The sequence below is a fragment of the Schistocerca nitens genome, chromosome 1, assembly GCF_023898315.1.
Source record: "Schistocerca nitens isolate TAMUIC-IGC-003100 chromosome 1, iqSchNite1.1, whole genome shotgun sequence".
Lineage (NCBI taxonomy): Eukaryota > Metazoa > Arthropoda > Insecta > Orthoptera > Acrididae > Schistocerca > Schistocerca nitens.
In genome coordinates, this window is record NC_064614.1 from 1,215,569,448 (window position 1) to 1,215,589,757 (window position 20,310).

The 20,310-nt window shown below is 44.0% G+C and overlaps 1 protein-coding gene across 1 annotated transcript in view; it reads left to right on the top strand.

The window, feature by feature from the left end:
- The window catches only part of LOC126239638 (troponin C, isoallergen Bla g 6.0301), a 148,651-nt gene that overhangs the window by 75,701 nt on the left and 52,640 nt on the right, over positions 1–20,310 (top strand). The window lies entirely within an intron of this gene.

Sequence of the window (20,310 nt, forward strand, 5' to 3'; positions counted from 1 at the left end):
TCTGTTCGACTACCCGAGACAGTACACAGTGCTGTAAAATGTATTTGTATCCCTCCGTAAATAGCGCTTTCTTATGAACAAAAAATGTTCAAATGTGTGTGAAATCTTATGGGACTTAACTGCTAAGCTTACACACTACTTAACCTAAATTATTCTAAGGACAAACACACACACCCATGCCCGATGGAGGACTCGAACCTCTGCCGGGACTAGCCGCACAGTCCATGAATGCAGCGCCTCAGACCGCTCGGCTAATCCCGCGCGGCTTTCTTATGAACAGTTACGAGACCACACCTTAACTACGCAAAACATCCCCACATTGTAAAACCACCTCGTCTGTGCTTCACTGTTGTCGCTACACATGATGGCAAGGTCTCCAGGTATCCACCGAACCCAAACCGTTCCACTGAAGTGCCGCAGGGCACAGCGCCACTCATCACTCCAAACAACTCTCTTCCAGTCGACCATTTTCAAGCGTATGCCCCCTTAGCTAAGTGGTCACTGTAACTGTCTGCCATGCATCGGGACCAGGTTCGATTCCCGGCCGGGTCAGACATTTTCTCCGCTCGGGGGCTAGTTGTTGTGTTGATCTCATTATCATTGATGTGCAAGTCCCCCAGTGTGGCTAGACCTGAAAGGATTTGCAACTCGGCGGCCGAACTTCTCCATGTTGGGGCTCCCTGATGTAAATGCCATACAATCATTTCATTCTTTTACTTTCAAATCTTAACACCACGTCAAGCATTGCTTAGCACTGAATATAGGAATGTCAGGAGCTGCGCGACGATCGTATTCCGTTCTTTTTAACTCCCTGCGCACAGACATTGTGCTAACTGGACTGTTGGTAGTAGTACTTTGGAAATCACGAGTAATCAATTTATTTATTATACGTGATTTTTCGCAACCACCCTCCGCACTGGTCGACAGTCCCCGTCCATCTGTACGTGAGGTCGGCCTGGTCTTCGTTTACCTATGGTTGTTCCCTCGCGTTTCTGTTCCACAGTCACTTCACGAACAGTCGACTTGGCAGCTGCAGAAGGATTGCAATATCCCCCCGATGGGTTTGTTACCCAGCTGACATCCGATGGCTACTCCACATTCGAAGTCACTGAACTCTCGTGGCTGACACATTCTGCTGTTCCCGCTTCTCCACTCTCAACACAATACTCGACAATATATATGAAAAGCTGAGATACAACTCCACACATATAGCTAAAAAAAGAAGAAGGTACTATATTAAAAGTGTGACAGCTTTTTGAAAGTCTTGTTTAATTTAACTACTTTATTACCTTAGCAAAAATGTTTCACATGAATGAGCAGGCTGCTATGTTTTAGGAGCCAATGGACTTGCCGCTGTGGTAACACCGATTACCATCAGGTCACTGAAGTTAATCACTGTTGGGCCTGGTAACACTTGGATGGATGACCGTCAAGGTCTGCCAAATCTGTTGGCGAGTGGGGGGCACTCAGCCCTTGTGAGGCAAACTGAGGAGCTGCTTGATGGAGAACTAGCGACTCCAGTCACGAAAACTGACAATGGCCTGAATAGTAGTGTCTGATCACATGCCCCTCCAAATCCGCATCCACTGACGCCTATCGGCTAAGGAGGACGCGGCGGTCGGTCGGCACCGTTGAGACTTCCGAGGCCTCTTCGGACGGAGCTATATTTCAGGACATGGACATTCCTGAATTTTACTATTGCCAATGTGAATGGCTGATAGGTACTTTTCATGGTAGAAAGTAGGTGGACGAAATGCTGTAGAAATGCTCAATTGGCCAATTCAGTCTCTTCATTAAGGACATAATGTGGTGAAATTCTTTTATGTATGTATTTTTCTGTCTCCTCAAGAGGATCCAAGGACCAATCTCTTTCAACAGGGAGCAATATAAAATGTTCAAATGTGTGTGAAATCTTATGGGACTTAACTGCTAAGGTCATCAGTCCCTAAGCTTACACACAACGTAACCTAAATTATCCTAAGAACAAACACACACACACCCATGCCCGAGGGACAACTCGAACCTCCGCCGGGACCAGCCGCACAGTCCATGACTGCAGCGCCCTAGACCGCTCGGCTAATCCCGCGCGGTAGTGCAATATATATTTAGAATAACATAGACCTTCTTTCCTGGATTTCTTTTCAGTAGAACGCTACCACCCTAAGAAGAATATGAATCTGTCTGTTCGAAATTAGTAGTTCTATTAAGACTAGCTGGTTGCTGCTTTTACTTTATTGCAAAGCTCAACCTGCATTTTCAGACAGTCATAGTCTCGCCATGCCAATTTTCGACACAACAGCATTCCTCGCTAGGTTTAGTGGTAGAACAACCTCATTCTACCCTGTATTTTACTTCTTATCGTTCGTCGCATTAAACGCTCCTCCAGTGATCCTAAGACATTTTCTGCCAACATACAATGCAGATACGTTCCGCGCACCGTCAGTTGTGATAGATCTCTACGAATCTTCCTCAGACGATATCGTCTGACTTTTGTCAGCATTCACTCGCAAACAGAGGGAAAAACGACTACCTATATGTCTTCGTATGAGCCCTGATTTCTCGAATCTTATCTTCGTGGTCCTTACGCGCAATGCATGTTAGCGGTAGTAGATTCGTTCGGCAGTCAGCTTCAAATGCCGGTTCCCTAAATTTTCTCAACAGCGTTTCTAGAAAAGAACGTCGTCTTCCTTCCAAGGATTCCCATTTGAGTTCCAGAAGTAACTCCGTAACATTGCCGGACGGTGTGGCCGAGCGATTCTAGGCGCTTCAGTCTGGAACCGCGCCACCGCTACGGTCGCAGGTTCGAATCCTGCCTCGGGCATGGATGTGTGTGATGTCCTTAGGTTAGTTAGGTTTAAGAAGTTCTAGGGGACTGATGACCTCAGATGTTAAGTCCCATAGTGCTCAGAGCCAACCGTAACACATACGTGTTGTTCGAACCTACCGGTAACAAATCTACCAGCCTGCCTCTGAATTTGTTCGATGTCTTTCTTCAATCCGACCTAGAACGGGTCTCAAGCTCAAGCACCACACAAGAATAGGTCGCATCAACGTACTATATGCGTCCCATTTAAAGGTGAACCATCTTCCCTAAAATTCTCCCAATAAACGGAAGGCGACCTTTCCGTTCCCTACCACTGTTCTCACAAGCTCGTACCGTTTCATATCGCTTTGCAACATTATGCCAAGAAATTTAAACGACTTGACTGTGTTATGTAGGAAAATAGTAATACTGTACCCGAACATTACGCGTTTTTTCTTCCTACTCATCTGCATTAATTTACGTTTTTCCGCGTTTAGAGCTAACTACCATTCACTAAACGAACTAGAAATTTTGTCTAAGTCGTCTTGTATCTTCATACAGTCACTCAACATCCACACACTACCGTGCACCACAGCATCATCAGCAAACAACTGCAGATTGCGGCCCACCTTGCCCGCCAAATCATTTAGGTATACAGAGAACATCAGCGGTCCTACCACACTTTCCTGGGGCACTTCTGGCGATATCCCTGTCTCTGATGAATATTCGCCGTCGAAGACAACATACTGTGTACTATTACTTAAGAACTCCTCAAGCCACTGACATATCTGTGAACTTATTCCATATGCTCCTACCTTCGTTAACAGCCTGCAATGGGGCACCGTGCCAGAAGCTTTCCAGAAATCTAGAAATATGGAATCTGCCTGTTGCCCTTCATCCATATTTCGCAGCATATCACGTGAGAAAAGACCAAGCTGAGTTTCGCAAGAGCGGTGCATTCTAAAACCGTGCTGACATAGCCGGCCGAAGTGGCCGTGCGGTTAAAGGCGCTGCAGTCTGGAACCGCAAGACCGCTACGGTCGCAGGTTCGAATCCTGCCTCGGGCATGGATGTTTGTGATGTCCTTAGGTTAGTTAGGTTTAACTAGTTCTAAGTTCTAGGGGACTAATAACCTCAGCAGTTGAGTCCCATAGTGCTCAGAGCCATTTGAACCGTGCTGACATAAGCTTCCCAGTCTCAGAAAAGTTTATTATATTCGAAATGAAAATATGTTCAAGGATTCTACACCAAAAACCGAAGTTAGGGATATTGGTCTGTAGTTTTCCGGGTCTGTTCTTTTACCCATCTTATATTCTGGAAACACCTGCGCTTTTTTCCAGTCGCTCGTAACCATGAACTTGCTTTCAAAGTACGTGACAGATGCAGAATACAAATGGAAGAAAGGAAACCAGACATATTTGGGTAATCACGATGAGCAATAATTAGCCAATGAAATTTCCAATATCTATTTTCACTCTGAAACAGGCAGTCCCCTATGAGCGAGTTTTAAACTAAGCAATGCTCACACAATCTGATCTTATCTTGCGTTTCATGTAAAACATTAAAAAATGCACATCCGCGTCGACTAATTGCTAACACACAGTTTCTCCCCTCCCATTTTAAGTGTTAATATACATTCAGCTGCTACACTAGATACTCAGGTACAAAATGTAACAAAAATCTTACTCAAATAGCCGCACCTCTCGTAAAAGTATAAGAACCCCATAATCTTTTTCTTTCATATTGCATTATTTCTTTAATGTTATTTTAATTCGTTTGGACCTCTCTTTCAGTAAAATACGAAGTCCCAGAATGAAAATAGTAAATAAACTAACGGTAACAATACTGAACTCACAAAAAAAATTATTTATTTCCTTTTACAATATTGAATGTCAAGAAAACAGCAAAAACGAAAGTCGCATTCACCTGAAATAATACACTAAAATATACAAATCAGGGTGGCAGGATCAGGTAAATAAACGAATCCTCTTGATATCATCACGAAAAAACTATTGCTGCTACCTTGACTCAGATATTTTCTACTGATATTATCAAAGTAGCAGGAGGCAAAGATTCGCACACCGCCAACGCCCTATTAGTTACGTTCCGAGGTTAACCAGTAAATCTCATTAACTTGTAGATTCACTGCCATGTCGGTGTCTTTCGACAGTCTGGAAATGAAAGCATCCATAACACCCACAGAGAAATAAACATCATGTTACACTGTACCACGAACGCATCAAAATCATCCACACTAAGAAAGTACGCACTTGATCCGTTACGCAGAACGAGGGAAAGAGACACTACCAGAGTATATTCTAACACGACAGAAAAACACATGAAAAGTGATTACAGTGTTCGGGTTCGATGTGATGGCTAAGCGGAGGAGAGTAAGCGGAATAATGAAGTAACGTCACCATGGCTTGGTACTCTGAAAAACCACTGTGAGGAAACGAATAGAATACTGTGTTGTTCATTGCGCAAAGTGACTGAGTGTACGTGAATATTATATTTTAACAAATATTGTCTGTTTCGGAGTCTGTGAGAAATTATTTCGAATTTGTTCACTATCATGATGTACATTTATTTATAAAATGACTCACATCTCTTGTCTTTACAATCTGCAAATGTCTTGACAAAGGATAATACAGGTTTTGAATAACATTTGGCCTATTTTATGCCATTCGCCGATGACCATATAACACATTCACAGTGACGAGAACTGGGTGTCCTCTACTTTAAATTCTAGTCTGTACCAAGGTTAATAATATCATTAGCGAGGGAGAGCAAGAATTTCTTTTTCATTTTCTGTCTATGAATAAACGTTTCTAGCTGCGTTTCTAGCTGTTATATTGAAACAGTCAACATTCGCTCTTATTTAGATTCCTCCTGGTCTCAGATTATATTACGTGAACAGTGACTCTCCTTTAAGAACACACATATGACCTGTTGCATGTCTGAATTTATATATAAACTCTGCCCTTTTTATGAATTGCATGTCATAAGTTACTTTTCGTTGTATTACACGTTCGGGTTTCTTAATGCAGACCGGAAAATATTCGCTTGCATGAAACTGAGCGAAGTATTAGTAACGTAATTTTATCTTCATGGTACGGGAATGAGAGCGTTGCGCAGGGGACTCGAGAATATCCGCAGATTCTCTGAATTTTCTAATTAGGCTTCATGAGGCATAGGACGCTTTTCTTTGAGGGTCTGCCAGTTCAGCTTTTTCATCATTTCCAGTGATTCCCTCCAGCGAGTCAGACTAACTGGTGATCATCCGCACTGCGTCCTTTGCATATTTCCAGTGATTCCCTCCAGTGAGTCAGACTAATTGGTGATCATTCGCACTGCGTCCTTTGCATATGCTAGATGCCACCTGTCACCCCAACTGATATCCAGCAGGAGGCAAGACTTTAAAATGCCGTTTCTAACATAAATGAGTTCGTCTGTCTCCAACCGCCAGAGTATTGTCTCACTGCAATCAGCCACATAATGCTACAACTGGCTAAATGAGAGCCTTAGCAGAATCACAGGAAATCACTTCTAGAAGTGTGCTAGAATTCTGTAATGAATAAAAACTTTGTACTTCAAATTCTGGGGAGAGATGGTGGAGGGAAGGTGCCTCCTTTTATCTCCCCTTCCTCCAGACACCTCTGGTTCCACCACTTTATGTAATTAGTCAACACATCATATTGCCAATTCCTATCCCATATTTTGCATATTTTTTCTAGTATTTCATTTTCTGCACATGTATGGCAAGTTTTATGACTTATAGTAGCAGATATACTTATTGTCTACATTTCAGTATTGTAGGTATGTATCGAACATATATTCATGCCTTTAAATCGGTTCCAGAAGTCCGCTAAAGTTTTACCCACAATACCCTTCTTTCATCTGCATATGAAATGCTTTTTAAGATACTGCACTCAGGTACTATGCTAATATCTGTTAGAAATATAAAGGACAATGTATGTTTGTGTACGTATGGGATCTGCTTCCAAACCTCTCAATCTATTTCAACTAAAGTTACGCCAGAAACAGCAGGTGTCACAAGGATCAGCAATGTGGGGTTTTAACCTCCTAGCTCATATGGGAGCAGAGATATGGGCAAAACGTGTTTCTCCCAGTCCCTGGTACATAGGGTGCCCTGCACAGCAGGTATGGTGTACAGGAACAATATCTACCTGCCACATCAACTCGGTTTGCAAGGGAGCCTACATGTCAGCGGCAAGAAACGGTTTTCTGGGACCTGGTATGCCGCCTGCCCTGTACAACAGGCACGTTGAACTGGAGTAGTATAGTCTTGCTTTACTGAACTGTATTGCATGGGCAGTCTGTCCCGATCAGCATGGCTGTGGACAGTGTGAGATGGGCAGAGGATATGATGGACAGAGTGAGGTAGAGGAGGAAATAAACAAAGAGGGGAGGAGGGGCAGATGCATAAACCAGGTGGAAGGTATAGAGGAGTAGTGGGAAGGTGGAAAAGGAAGAGGTGTGGCAGAGATGGGAAGTAGGAGGGGGAGGAGGATATTGTCAGAGGCAGGAAGATATGGTCTTAGAGAGGGGGTAGAGGGACAATGAGAGGGGGAGGAGGTGATGAGAGTGGGGACAAGGAGATAGGCACATAGAGGTGGGGGGATGTGGACAGACAGAGGAAGGAATAGGTGGACAGAGAGAGTTTGAGGAGGTGATGTGTTCAATATACAGTAATTGTGAAGTTGGTGGGAAAAGACTAGTAACCAATAAATGTTAAATTCAATAGCCATATAATTGGCACTCAGCGTGGGGCCTGACTAAATCAGTCACTACATATCTAGTATTCAGTGTGATGCCTAACTAGCAAAACACATCAAGCTGCAGAAACGGTCGTGAACCAAAACATTACGACTACCTACTTAATAGAGCTTTGCCCCAACTTCAGAAAGCAATACAGTAGCGACTGAGTGTGATACGAATTCGACACATCCTTGGTAGGTTTCTTGAGATATGTAACACTTGATGTCTAAGCACAGATCACGAAATTACTATCAATTTGGGACCGGCTTTTGAGGGCGCTGAGCTGTGGCCACATTGCGTCTTAAATGTGTTCCGTCGGATTAAGATCAGGCGAATTTGATGGTCAAGGCATCAACCTGGCTTCACTATCGGCCCCCTCAAACCGTATGAGCGCAGTTCTGACCTCCAAGTACAGACATTTATCCTGCTGGAAGATAACATCCCCATCGGGAAACACATCAGTCATGAAGGAATGCAAGTGGTCCGCAGTAACTTTCACGAAGGCCACTGGTGTCACGCTGCCTTCAATTACTACCAAACATCCCACAGTAGAAGCCAACGTGAATGCTCTCCATACTGCCTACACTGCCCTGCTTCCGTGACCCAGTGGATGATGTTTCGAGCAGCCGTTCTCCTAGATAAAGGCGTACCCGGACGGGACGATCGCCCTGATGTAACAAGAAATGTGGTTCATGTGACCTGGTGACATGTTTGCAATGAACGGCGAGTGAATCTCGATGGACCTCTGTTAAATACAACTGTAATTGACGATGTTGTTGGTTCAAAATGAGAACATGTCGGCGTCATCTGTTACGGAGCCCACATCTTCAACGGTGTGTACATCTTGTACAGTGTGTTCCGGAACGCTTGTACCTGCACCAGCATTATATAGAGTCGTCAGATCTGCCACACGTCGCCGTCTGTGCCACTTTACAGAGCGAGCAACCCTTCTGACGCATTTTGTGACGAGACATGGAGATCCAACACGCTGTCGCCTATTCATTGTTTCACAGATTTTCAACCACTTTTGATAGATCCCCAGGACAATAGCAGGCGAACAGCCGTTACTGAGATCCTCGTTCCCAAGCGGTGGGTCATAACAATCTGCCCTTCACTGAAGTCGCTTATGTCGGTGAATTTCCCCACTTGCTGCCCTTGTCGTCTCTACAGGGTGAAAAGTATTTAAACCGACAAATTCTGGGAGGTTGTATGGGACATCAAAACAAATATTTTTCCCTAATGTAATACTTTCCTGTGAGGATTATTTAAACCGGCGGAGGCCGTATTACGCTCTTCAGTTGTTACAGGCCGTATTACGATCTTCAGTTGTTAGAGGGCGTATTATTCTCTTCAATTGTAGGCAGCTGCTGTCCACCAGTGTAGTAGTGCATTGTCTCTGTTTACTAATGGAGCGATACACCTGGAGTGAGTACACTGATATGGTTGGTGCGTACTACGTAGCGCACCACAACGGACGAGCTGCACAGCGGGTTTATCGACAACAATATCCTAATCGCCGTATCCTGCATCATACTACCTTTGCTGCTGTGTACCAACGTCTGCGTGAGACCGGGTCATTTAGCAGATTACCTGGACAGGGACGCCGTCGCACGGTAAGAACGCTGCAATTTGAGGAAGCTGTCGTGCAGCATGTGGAGCGGGATTCTTCCATCAGCATTCGTGCAATTGCACGTAACATGGGGACGAATCAGACGAATGTAAGAACCGTTCTTCGAGAGCAGTTGTTATGTCCATTTCACTTACAGCATATCCACAACCTGTAACCAGTTTATTATCCACCCAGAGCAGTTTTCGCAGTGGTACCTGGAACAGTGTGAAATGCATCCTACACTTCCATCCTCTGTGTTGTTTACCGATGAAGCAACGTTCGGGCTTGGTGGAGTCTTCAACATGCACAATTTCCATGTTTGGAGTGAGGATAACCCACATGCCATAGTTACTAGAGCTCATCAACTGCGGTTCTTCGTTAATGCGTTGGTCGGTGCTGTTGAGGACTGTTTAATTGGGCCGTATCTGCTACCTAGGCCATTAAATGGCAGGCACTATTACAATTTTCTCGCCAGGGCATTGCCAGAATTGCTGGAAGACGTCGCGGCCCCTACAAGACAACGCATGTGGTTCCAACATGACGGGGCGCCGGCACATTTCAGTCGTCGTGTGCGTCGATTCCTGGTCCGACGGTTCCCAGAAACGTGGACTGGCAGAGGTGGTCCTGTACCATGGCCTGCTCGATGCCCAGATACGTTTCCTCTGGACTTTTTGTGTGGGGAGAGATGCGCAACCTTGTTTACGCAACTCCTGTTGCATCAAAAGAGGATCTGGTTGTCCGGATAGTAGCAGCAGCAGGATACTCCTGGGGCTTTTGCCAGTGTCAGATAGCACATGATCCGACGGTGTAACCTTTGTTTACGTGTCAATGGAGGCATTTTTGAAAATCTACTGTAATTGAAATTGGGTCGTGTTAATGTGTTCTCTTCGTCATAAAAAATGGAAAAGTGTTTGTTGGTTTAACTAATTTGCTACCAGGGTAATCTTTCTCTGCCGATTTAAATACTCCTCATAGGAAAAATATTTGTTTTGATGTCACCTACAACCTCCCAGAGTTTGTCGGTTTAAATACTTTTCACCCTGTAAAATGATTCAGCAGTCATCTCTTTTCTTGAGGTGGACGCTGTTCACAACAAAGTATTTGATCAGGTGAACAGCCGCAACTGAGGAACATATTTACAGAATAAAATCCGCATCAGTTGCTAGTAATTTTTTAAATTCTTTCCACAACCGATTTCGCAGCTTAAAGCTTCATCTTCAGGTGCCACCAAATAATCATGAAAGCATAAATGTGTGGCGGAGATTGGGGATCACACCCACCTCAAACAAACACATGAGATCGTAGGACCAGCAACCACAGCGTCCGACGGCACAGCACGACACTGACCGTAACGTTTTTCCTCATCAGTGTGTGTGTATATAAGGCTTATCTCTGATGATATTAGATGCAGTATTTACTCTGGAATGAAAAGAATAGCTCGCAAGCGACAGAAATGGCGAACAGCATCGGGGCCAATCTCAGGGTCGATGACCGAAGCAAAAACGTGCTCTTCAAAACGAGGGTTGCGTCACACTCCTGGCCCGCGGCAAGATACGTTAACAGGTGACAAAGTCGCGTGACACCTGTTTTCGGTGGCGGGTCGCTCGCGCAGCGGAAGCGGCTATGAATATCCCGTCGCCCCTGCCGCCCGCCTGCTACACACGCGCTCCTTCCTGCCTTCACGTGAGCTGTCACGCGAGTGGCGGCGGGATGGCGGAATTAAGACTGGCCAGAGCACAAGTACAGCGGTCTCCTATCTGCATTCTTTGCCTAGTGCTCTGCTTTCAACCTCTGACTTGTACTGGCTTTCTTTCGATCATCTGTTGGTCTATCTTGCCTTTGACATGGTCTTTGTAGGAAAGAATGATGCAAATATTATTGCAACACATTTGGTAGACCGTATAAGCGCTAGAGGAATATTAGACAGAAAACATCGTGAAGTACAGTACAGATACAAAAACTGAACGAATACTGGCGAGCTTTGAAAATTAAATAAGCATGCAATGAGATCAAAAAAGAAGGCACTTGATTGACAGCTGACTCTATAACAGAAATTCTCATATGTTGGTTGGTAACTGATGACGAGTCGTGAGAGGTTCGAACATATCAGCATATTCCGCCAAATTTGACATCCCTCCCTTTACTTTTCTGACGTCTCACTGTAGTACCTTTAGAGACTCAAACTAGTCTACAATTCTCAAAGTGTGCTAATTTGCTTGTTAACGAGGAAATAGAGCGAATCCGCAAATTAAATTCTTATCTGCCTTTATTTCCAAGAAATTAAGGTACTTGTTGATTTTCGTTTGGAGGGGTATATCATTATTGTTAGTGAACCTTCTACTGCGTTCATCCTTTGCTGTATACAGTGAAGGAAACTGGTATAGGCATGCGTATTGAAATACGGAGATATGTAAACAGGCGGAATACGGCGCTGCAGTCGGCTTTCTTTCTTTCTTTCTTTCACTACTGCCACGTCCCGGCCGGCCGCGGTGGTCTCGCGGTTCTAGGCGCGCAGTCCGGAACCGTGCGACTGCTACGGTCGCAGGTTCGAATCCTGCCTGGGGCATGGATGTGTGTGATGTCCTTACGTTAGTTAGGTTTAAGTAGTTCTAAGTTCTAAGGGACTGATAACCACAGCAGTTGAGTGCCATAGTGCTCAGAGCCATTTGAACCATTTTGCCACGTCCCGCGCTGATGCAGGGTCGACATTGTTAGGAACGGATTTGGCAAGGTTAGTGAAAAGGTGAAAAGGGGCGTACGGATGCCCTTCCTGCCGCCAGCCCGTACCCCCCGGGACGAGATTAGCGTACCCCTACTGTCTGCTTCGAGTGTAATTAATGGAATAGTGTGAGCGTGTTCAGATGTCTGCGAGTCGTGGAACTGAGGCGGAACGTGGAGACCAACCCGGTATTCACCTATCGGGATGTGGAAAACCGCCTAAAACCACATCCAGGCTGGCCGGCACACCGGCCCCCGTCGATCCGGGCACACGGCGTGGAGGTCGGCAACCCCCCCCCCCCCCCCCTACATAAGACAACAAGTGTCTGCCGCAGTTGTTAGATCGGTTACTGCTGCTACAATGCAGGTTATTAAGATTTAAGTGAGTTGGAACATGTTGTTATAGTTGGCGCACGAACGACCGGACACAGCATCTCAGAGGTAGCAATGAAGTGGGAATTTTTCCGTACGAGCATTTCACGAGTGTACCGTGAATATCACCAATTCGGCAAAACATCAAATCTCCGACATGGCTGTGGTCGGAAAAAGATCTTGCAAGAACGGGACCAACGACGACTGAAGAGAATCGTTCAACGTGACAGAAGTGCAGCCCTTCCGCAAATTGCTGCAGATTTCAGTGCTTGGCCATCAACAGGTGTCAGCGTGCAAAACATTCAACGAAACATCATCATATGAGCTTTTGGAGCCGAAGACCCGCTCGTGTACTCTTGACGACTGCACGTCACAAAGCTTTACGCCCCGCCTGGGCCCTTCAACACCGACATTGGACTGTTGATGACTGGAAACATGTTGCCTGGTCGGACGAGTCTCGTTTCAGATTGTATCGAGCGGATGGAAACGTACGGATAAGAAGACAATCTCATGAATCTATGGACCCTGCTTGTCAGCTGGGGACTATTCAAACTGGTGGAGGCTCTGTATTGGTGTGAGGCGCGTGCAGTTGGAGTGATATGGGACCCCTGATACGTCTATATACGAGTCTGACAGGTGACCCCTACGTAAGCATCCTGTCTAATCACTTGCATCCATTCATGTCCACTGCGCATTCCGACGGACTTGGGCAAATTCCAGCTGGGCAATGCGATACCACACATGTCCAGAATTGCTACAGAGTTGCTCCAGGAACACTCTTCTGAGTTTAAATACTTCCGCTGGCCACCAAACTGCCCAGACATTAACATTAAGGGCATATCTGGGATGCCTTGCAACGTGCTGTTCAGAAGAGATCTTCAATTGACATAATAAATTTAACACAAATATGCTAAATAAACTACCGAATTATGACGTTTATGAAAACAGTTGTCTTTTTATTTCTAATTAAATATCGCACAAAAATAAACAGTTTTTATTGCAAATATACACTGAGGTGACTTGTCATGGGATACCGGGATGCACACATACAGAGGGCGGTAATATCGCGTACACAAGGATCAAAAGAGCAGTGTGTTGGAGACCTTGTCGTTTGCACATGTGATTCATATGAAAGCGTTTCCGACGATGTTAATGGCCGCACTACGGGATTTAACAGACTTTGGAAATGGAATGGTAGTTCGAGCTAGACGCACAGGGCGATTTCGGAGATAGTTAGGGAGTTCAATATTCCGAGATCCACGAGTGTGCCGAGAATTTATCACTGCTGGGGATCGCGCCGGGCTGCCCACGTGGTTGACAAGAACTCTATCAGAGTTCCACCCTGCCTGTCGAGAACTCGCTCTTACTTTAGGATGCTGAAGACGCTCGGAGAAACTTCAAAGTCGATTTTCTCGAGAATTTTTGAGAATTGCATGTAACTGATTTGTGGGACTGATATTTGAGTTCTGAACTTCAAATACCACAAACATAAAAAAATACTAAAATACGATTGCCATGGGGTCTCCTCGTAAGATAAAACATTAATATCAGGCTTTTTCTACTAATGTTTTGAATCATTTCCGAAGTATCATTTTCAGACTCTGCTAAGAACATACCAAAGCGGACTCGCAGATTTGTCAGTACATTAACGTCACCACATATTGTTCCTCTGTAGATGGGACTGATATAACGTATGGTCGCTTAGTTTTAATGTAAAGGGAATAATTAAAAATGAATACAATTTTCAATAAAAATTATTTAGTAAAGATTCTATCCTAGTACGTATTTATAAATAAAATATCAAATTAAGAAGATGACTTTATAAGTTCTGTTCTAGTTAAGAAAGGCTGTTTAATTTTAGAGGAAGAAACGGAAGGAAGGTGATATACTTTCGATATGAAGTCATGGGCTTCAATAATTTCGTAATGCGAACCACCGAACTGTTACAGAAAAATTAAATTCGGGGATGAAGTGAAAGTTAACATACAGTCTCTACGTCTTTTCCTTCCTCTACAGAAGCGCTTTTGTAACTTATGTGTAATACCATGATGTAATTGGATATAATTAAAACTGAAATTAATATTTTCTTTAATTGTGTGAGAATATTAGACTATGAAGCTGTTTAATATTGGATGTTTCACCAGTTTTAATTGTATGATTATTTTTGTTTTGCAAATTTCGACGAATAATGCGTCAAATGTTTAACAGTCATGCTTGCCAAGTGCTGTCTTGTTACCGATAAGCGAAGGAAAACTGCGCCGATGTGCGGATGTTTAGAAATTTCTATTACTTCGAGAGTTTGTGACGAATATTGACTATGTCTGGAAATATACAATTTGACTTTTGTAACAGTAAAAAATCAGGTCAGTTATGTAAATTTCGCAACTGCGGCTGAGTCACAAACTTTTACGTGCGTGAATCCCGCACTCGTAATAGCACAAGATGGCGGCGCGTGTTCGCACACTGCACGCGCAGGCAGACGTGATCTCGGCCGAAGATTCGGCAGAAGATGAATAGGACGGAGCGGCCCAGCTGTTTGGCCTCCGCGGTCGCCGGATTTAGCTGCGGGCGCTTTTTTCCTTGTGGAACGGCACGAATAGTCTAATTTACGAGAGACCGGCAGAATGAGACGAAGATCTGCTCGCACGAATCCCACCCGCGGCCGGCGTGCCTCGGCTGAGCAGTAGCGGGGGAGTTCAAAACTGAACTCAGTTTTGATTTATTCACTACAAAGAAAGATACGTCTCCATTACTTGAGTCACGTCTGGACATTACGAGCTTTCTAGCCCTTTCAGACCCTAGCAGTTCCTGATTACAGTTTCCAATCTTTTAATTATGGCGACAGGAAACGGGCAAATAATGGGAAAACTATGCAGTTGTGAAGGAGTTTGCTGCTGACAGTTCCTTCGATGAGACATAACTTTGCTATTGGCCACTACATGGTATTTTATACAGTCTGTTTCGAGTTATCTTGGGCATCAGTCCTTAAATTGGCTGTTTAAAATGAGGACTACTGACAGCGATCCAAGAAGAAAACGCGAGTTGTGTCCATTTGACTGCTTATGAAGCCGATGGTGCTCATTACATTAAAAGACATATGACTAAAACAATGAGGAGGTGCAGTACACAAATGTTGTGTGACTAGGGCCTCCCGTCGGCTAGGCCGTTCGCCGGGTGCAAGTCTTTCGATTTGACGCCACTCGACTTGCTCGTCGATGGTGATGTAATGATGATGATTAGGACAACACAACACCCAGTCCCTGAACGGAGAAAATCTCCGACCCAGCCGGGAATCGAACCCGGGCCCTGAGGATTGACATCTTGTAGCCCTGACCACTCAGCTACCGGAGGTGCGGTGCCCAATGTTAAGAGAGGCTACAGAACATCAACCCAATATGGAAGCAGATAAGACTGGTACGTCCTTGAAATTGTCAGTATTAACTTACGCTGTTCACGTTATTAGAATGGTGAACTATTCGTACAAAAACATCCAAGAAAAACTTCATAAACTCGTCGCCTAATTACTTTTGAAAGTTTACATTGTGCAAAGGAAGGGTCTTCCTATAGGTGTCCGCAAAGGACGGTGGGAGGAGGGGGGAGAGGGCGAGGGAGGCAACAGGGGTCACTTGTACCCACTCCCTCCTGCAATTTCGAATACAGGGCTTTTTATTCATTACAGAATTCTAATGTTGTTGTTCTGGTCTTCAGTCCTGAGACTGGTTTGATGCAGCTCTCCATGCTACTCTATCCTGTGCAAGCTTCTTCATCTCCCACTACCTACTGCAACCTACATCCTTCTGAATCTGTTTAGTGTATTCATCTCTTGGTCTCCCTCTACGATTTTTACCCTCCACGCTGCCCTCCAATACTAAATTGGTGATCCCTTGATGCCTCAGAACATGTCCTACCAACCGATCCCTTCTTCTAGTTAAGTTGTGCCACAAACTTCTCTTCTCCCCAATCCTATTCAATACCTCCTCATTAGTTATATAATCTACCCATCTAATCTTCAGCATTCTGCTGTAGCACCACGTTTCGAAAGCTTCTATTCTCTTCTTGTCCGAACTAGTTATCGTCCATGTTTCACTTCCATACATGGCTACGCTCCATATAAATGCTTTTAGAAACGACTTCCTGATACTTAAATCAATACTCGATGTTAACAAATTTCTCTTCTTCAGAAACGCTTTCCTTGCCATTGCCAGTCTACATTTTATATCCTCTCTACTCGACCATCATTAGTTATTTTGCTCCCCAAATAGCAACACTCCTTTACTACTTTAAGTGTCTCATTTCCTGATCTAATTCCCTCAGCAACACCCGACTTAATTCGACTACATTCCATTATCCTCGTTTCTAATACAGAAATGATTTCCAATGATTCTGCTACACCTCTCGTTTAGCCAGTTGTAGAATTAGGTGTCTGATCACAGTGAGACAAGACTATGGATTTAGCAGCAGCTGTGTACCTCATGTATGACAATTTTTCGGTCTCGAACAGATTAAAAACAATAGAGATACCCACGCTACCAGGGCCTCATTAATATAAAAAAATCACATCAAATTATTTGTTAATTTATAGTTGTGGCATGTTAAGTAAATACTGACTCAAGCGCCAAGAATATGATTTAGAGGTAATCAACAAAATATGTGTTTGGTTCAAATGGCTCTGAGCACTATGGGACTCAACTGCTGAGGTCATTAGTCCCCTAGAACTTAGAACTAGTTAAACCTAACTAACCTAAGGACATCACAAACATCCATGCCCGAGGCAGGATTCGAACCTGCGACCGTAGCGGTCTTGCGGTTCCAGACTGCAGCGCCTTTAACCGCACGGCCACTTCGGCCGGCACAAAATATGTGTAGTAGTTATAAAAAAGAAACATAAAAGTTGCGGTTCACGACGCAAACACAAAAACTATACAGATTTCATGTCATATATATGTATTTTTATTCTACGTCAGTTGGTTTAAGAACAAAATGATACCTTATCGGAAGAAACTGAAACGTAACATAAAAAGAGATACAAGTGCCATCATACCCATATTCATTCATTTTACAAAGTTCTCATAAAACCAGTTAGTCTCCTATTTTGCAAATAGGAACATTTTAGCTAAATCCCTTCTCTTTTTTTTCAGACAACCTAGGTTTACAGTGTAGTGTTTCCAGCTGCACCTGTTGAACATCAGAAGGCATCACGTTCCTCTTTGTGATTTTCCTTGAATTCTTCAACTGCATTGAGATTTTACCAAATTTGTAGTACCCCTATCCATTCAGTACTTAGTCCGTTCCACTGTTCGCATGAAATATGCACAGTGGTGAAATTCATATTTTTTCAGCAGCTGACTTATTGTTCGTAAAAATCTCTCGCTTGCCTACCAGTCGCTGTGAATGACGTTGCGCGAGTAGACTCAACGATGAGGCTATCTACATCTTTCGAACTTCACACATAGTTAGACTCTTTCGGTTCTCAATGGGAACAAAATCAAGATTGCAAGACAAGAGTCTCCTTTCACCAGAAATTTATGTTCTGTTTCCGTAAAGTAACCCTTTTCTGTTAGGTAAGTAAATGGTCCCATGCAAATTGTTAATTATAACCTCATAATCAGAACGATGGTTGTTGTCGATACAAAATTCGTTTCAATAATAAATCAAACGCATTAGAAGAATTTACATTGATTCCAACCCTTACAATAAATGTTAAAGTGTCAGCGAAGGTCTTCCTTGTGCTTGAGAGCTTCTTTAGCTGGAATCCCATTATTGTCTTTTCGCGTATATTCCTTTTCCTCGCGGCGTAGTTTCTTCCTTTCACTCTGAGCACTACGTACACCTCTCTTCCTCCGTTTTGGTACAATTTGCCTTTCCATTTTGCTATACTGTGTATTATTTACAAGTAATAATTACTCCAGCAATACCCTGTTGTTCCAAACAAGCCACAGAGTTACTTCAATAGTCTGCAGTTCACACAAGTGCACACCAAGGCATTAACAGAGAGTTGGCAGGTGACTCATTATCTGAACATCGATGTTGGTCTTAGACACTGGTGCCATCTCTAGACAGCTGTATACTCTGTTTCCAGCTGTTCTGGAGCTTATGTCAGAATATATGGTTTTGGCCTTGGCATTTACAGTCGAATTTCACCAATAACTCATATGTCCCTTTTTTGGCGCTTGATCCTTTATTTACTTACATGCCACAATTACCGATAAAGGTAATCACAGACTATATTCTGATACGAAAACATTTTTATTCAGCTAACATGCACATGATCCACTTTATGGAGATTAATAAATAAGGTTTTTCCGCTATACTCGGCTTACCCTTACCCAGGAAAGTTTCACGCTTGGTGTCACAAGTCAGTACCGTAACGTTCATCTAATGTATGTGTTTCTTAGCATACATGCAATCCTTACTGCAATGGAGGCGGTACACAATGTTCGCTAGCGGCAAGCAGGTTAACCCTCGTTACGAACACAGGGTTCTGACATCTGTAAAAACTATTCAGCTGTAAGTTACTTTGTTTAATCACAATTTATTCTTATCCCTTCCGTTTCTAACTAGTTCAACTAAACAGGAAGGAGAAGTGTATTTATCTACGGTGATCGCAAATAGAACCGATCGTTACTCCAAACGCTGCAGGATCCAGTTCCAGACAGCAGGGGCTAGGCTTTTTTTTTTTTTTAGGGGGTCATCTTGCAACAGTTAAAACAAACGTCCTGCAGCCGTAATGCCCTGTGCGAACAGCGAGTTCATGTCGAGACGAAACAGCTCACCATCAACAGGGAGAAAATAAAAGAAGTCGGGACTCCCGAGAACAATAATAGAACCGTAGAAACCTGCCGTTAGCCACTAGCTTCCAAGACAGAGAGGGAATCTTTCAGGCTGCTAATTAACAGTAAAAAGTATAAAGAACAGTGAAGCTGGATTGTGGACTGGTACCATACGTATGAGGATTAGGTATGTCAACAACCAAAATCTGACATTTTGGATATGATGCTTTCTTAAGTTATGTAATTTGCCACGACTAGAATGACAAATACACCTCGTTCCTTTATCGGAGTAGAGCCTTCCTCTTGCTAGTAATCATTCACTGAGGAGACAATGCAGGAAGATCTGCAGCGGATAGGTACTTGGTGCAGGGAGTGGCAACTGACCCTTAACAAAGAAAAATGTAATGTATTGCGAATACATAGAAATAAGGATCCTTTATTGTATGATTATATGATAGCGGAACAAACACTGGTAGCAGTTGCTTCTGTAAAATATCTGGGAATATGCGTGCGGAACGATTTGAAGTGGAATGATCATATAAAATTAATTGTTGGTAAGGCGGGTGCCAGGTTGAGATTCATTGGGAGAGTCCTTAGAAAATGTAGTCCATCAACAAAGGAGGTGGCTTACAAAACAGTCGTTCGACCTATACTTGAGTATTGCTCATCAGTGTGGGATCCGTACCAGGTCGGGTTGACGGAGGAGATAGAGAAGATCCAAAGAAGAACGGCGCGTTTCGTCACAGGGTTGTTTGGTAAGCGTGATAGCGTTACGGATATGTTTAGCAAACTCAAGTGGCAGACTCTGCAAGAGAGGCGCTCTGCATCGCGGTGTAGCTTGCTGTCCAGGTTCCGACATGGTGCGTTTCTGGATGATGTATCGAATATATTGCTTCCCCCTACTTATACCTCCCGAGGAGATCACGAATGTCAAATTAGAGAGATTCGAGCGCGCACGGAGGCTTTCCGGCAGTCGTTCTTCACACGAACTATACGCGACTGGAACAGGAAAGGGAGGTAATGGCAGTGGCACGTAAAGTGCCCTCCGCCACACACCGTTGGGTGGCTTGCGCAGTATAAATGTAGATGTAGATGTAGAACAGTCATGAGATTCTAACGTCGTGGCGGACCCTCGTTTACCCGGCGTAGCGCCGCAACGCGCCATGGATTCAACGAGTCGTTGGAAGTCCCTGCAGAAATAGTAAGCCATGTTGCCTCTGTAGCCGTCCATAATGAATTGTGAACGTGTTGACGGTGCA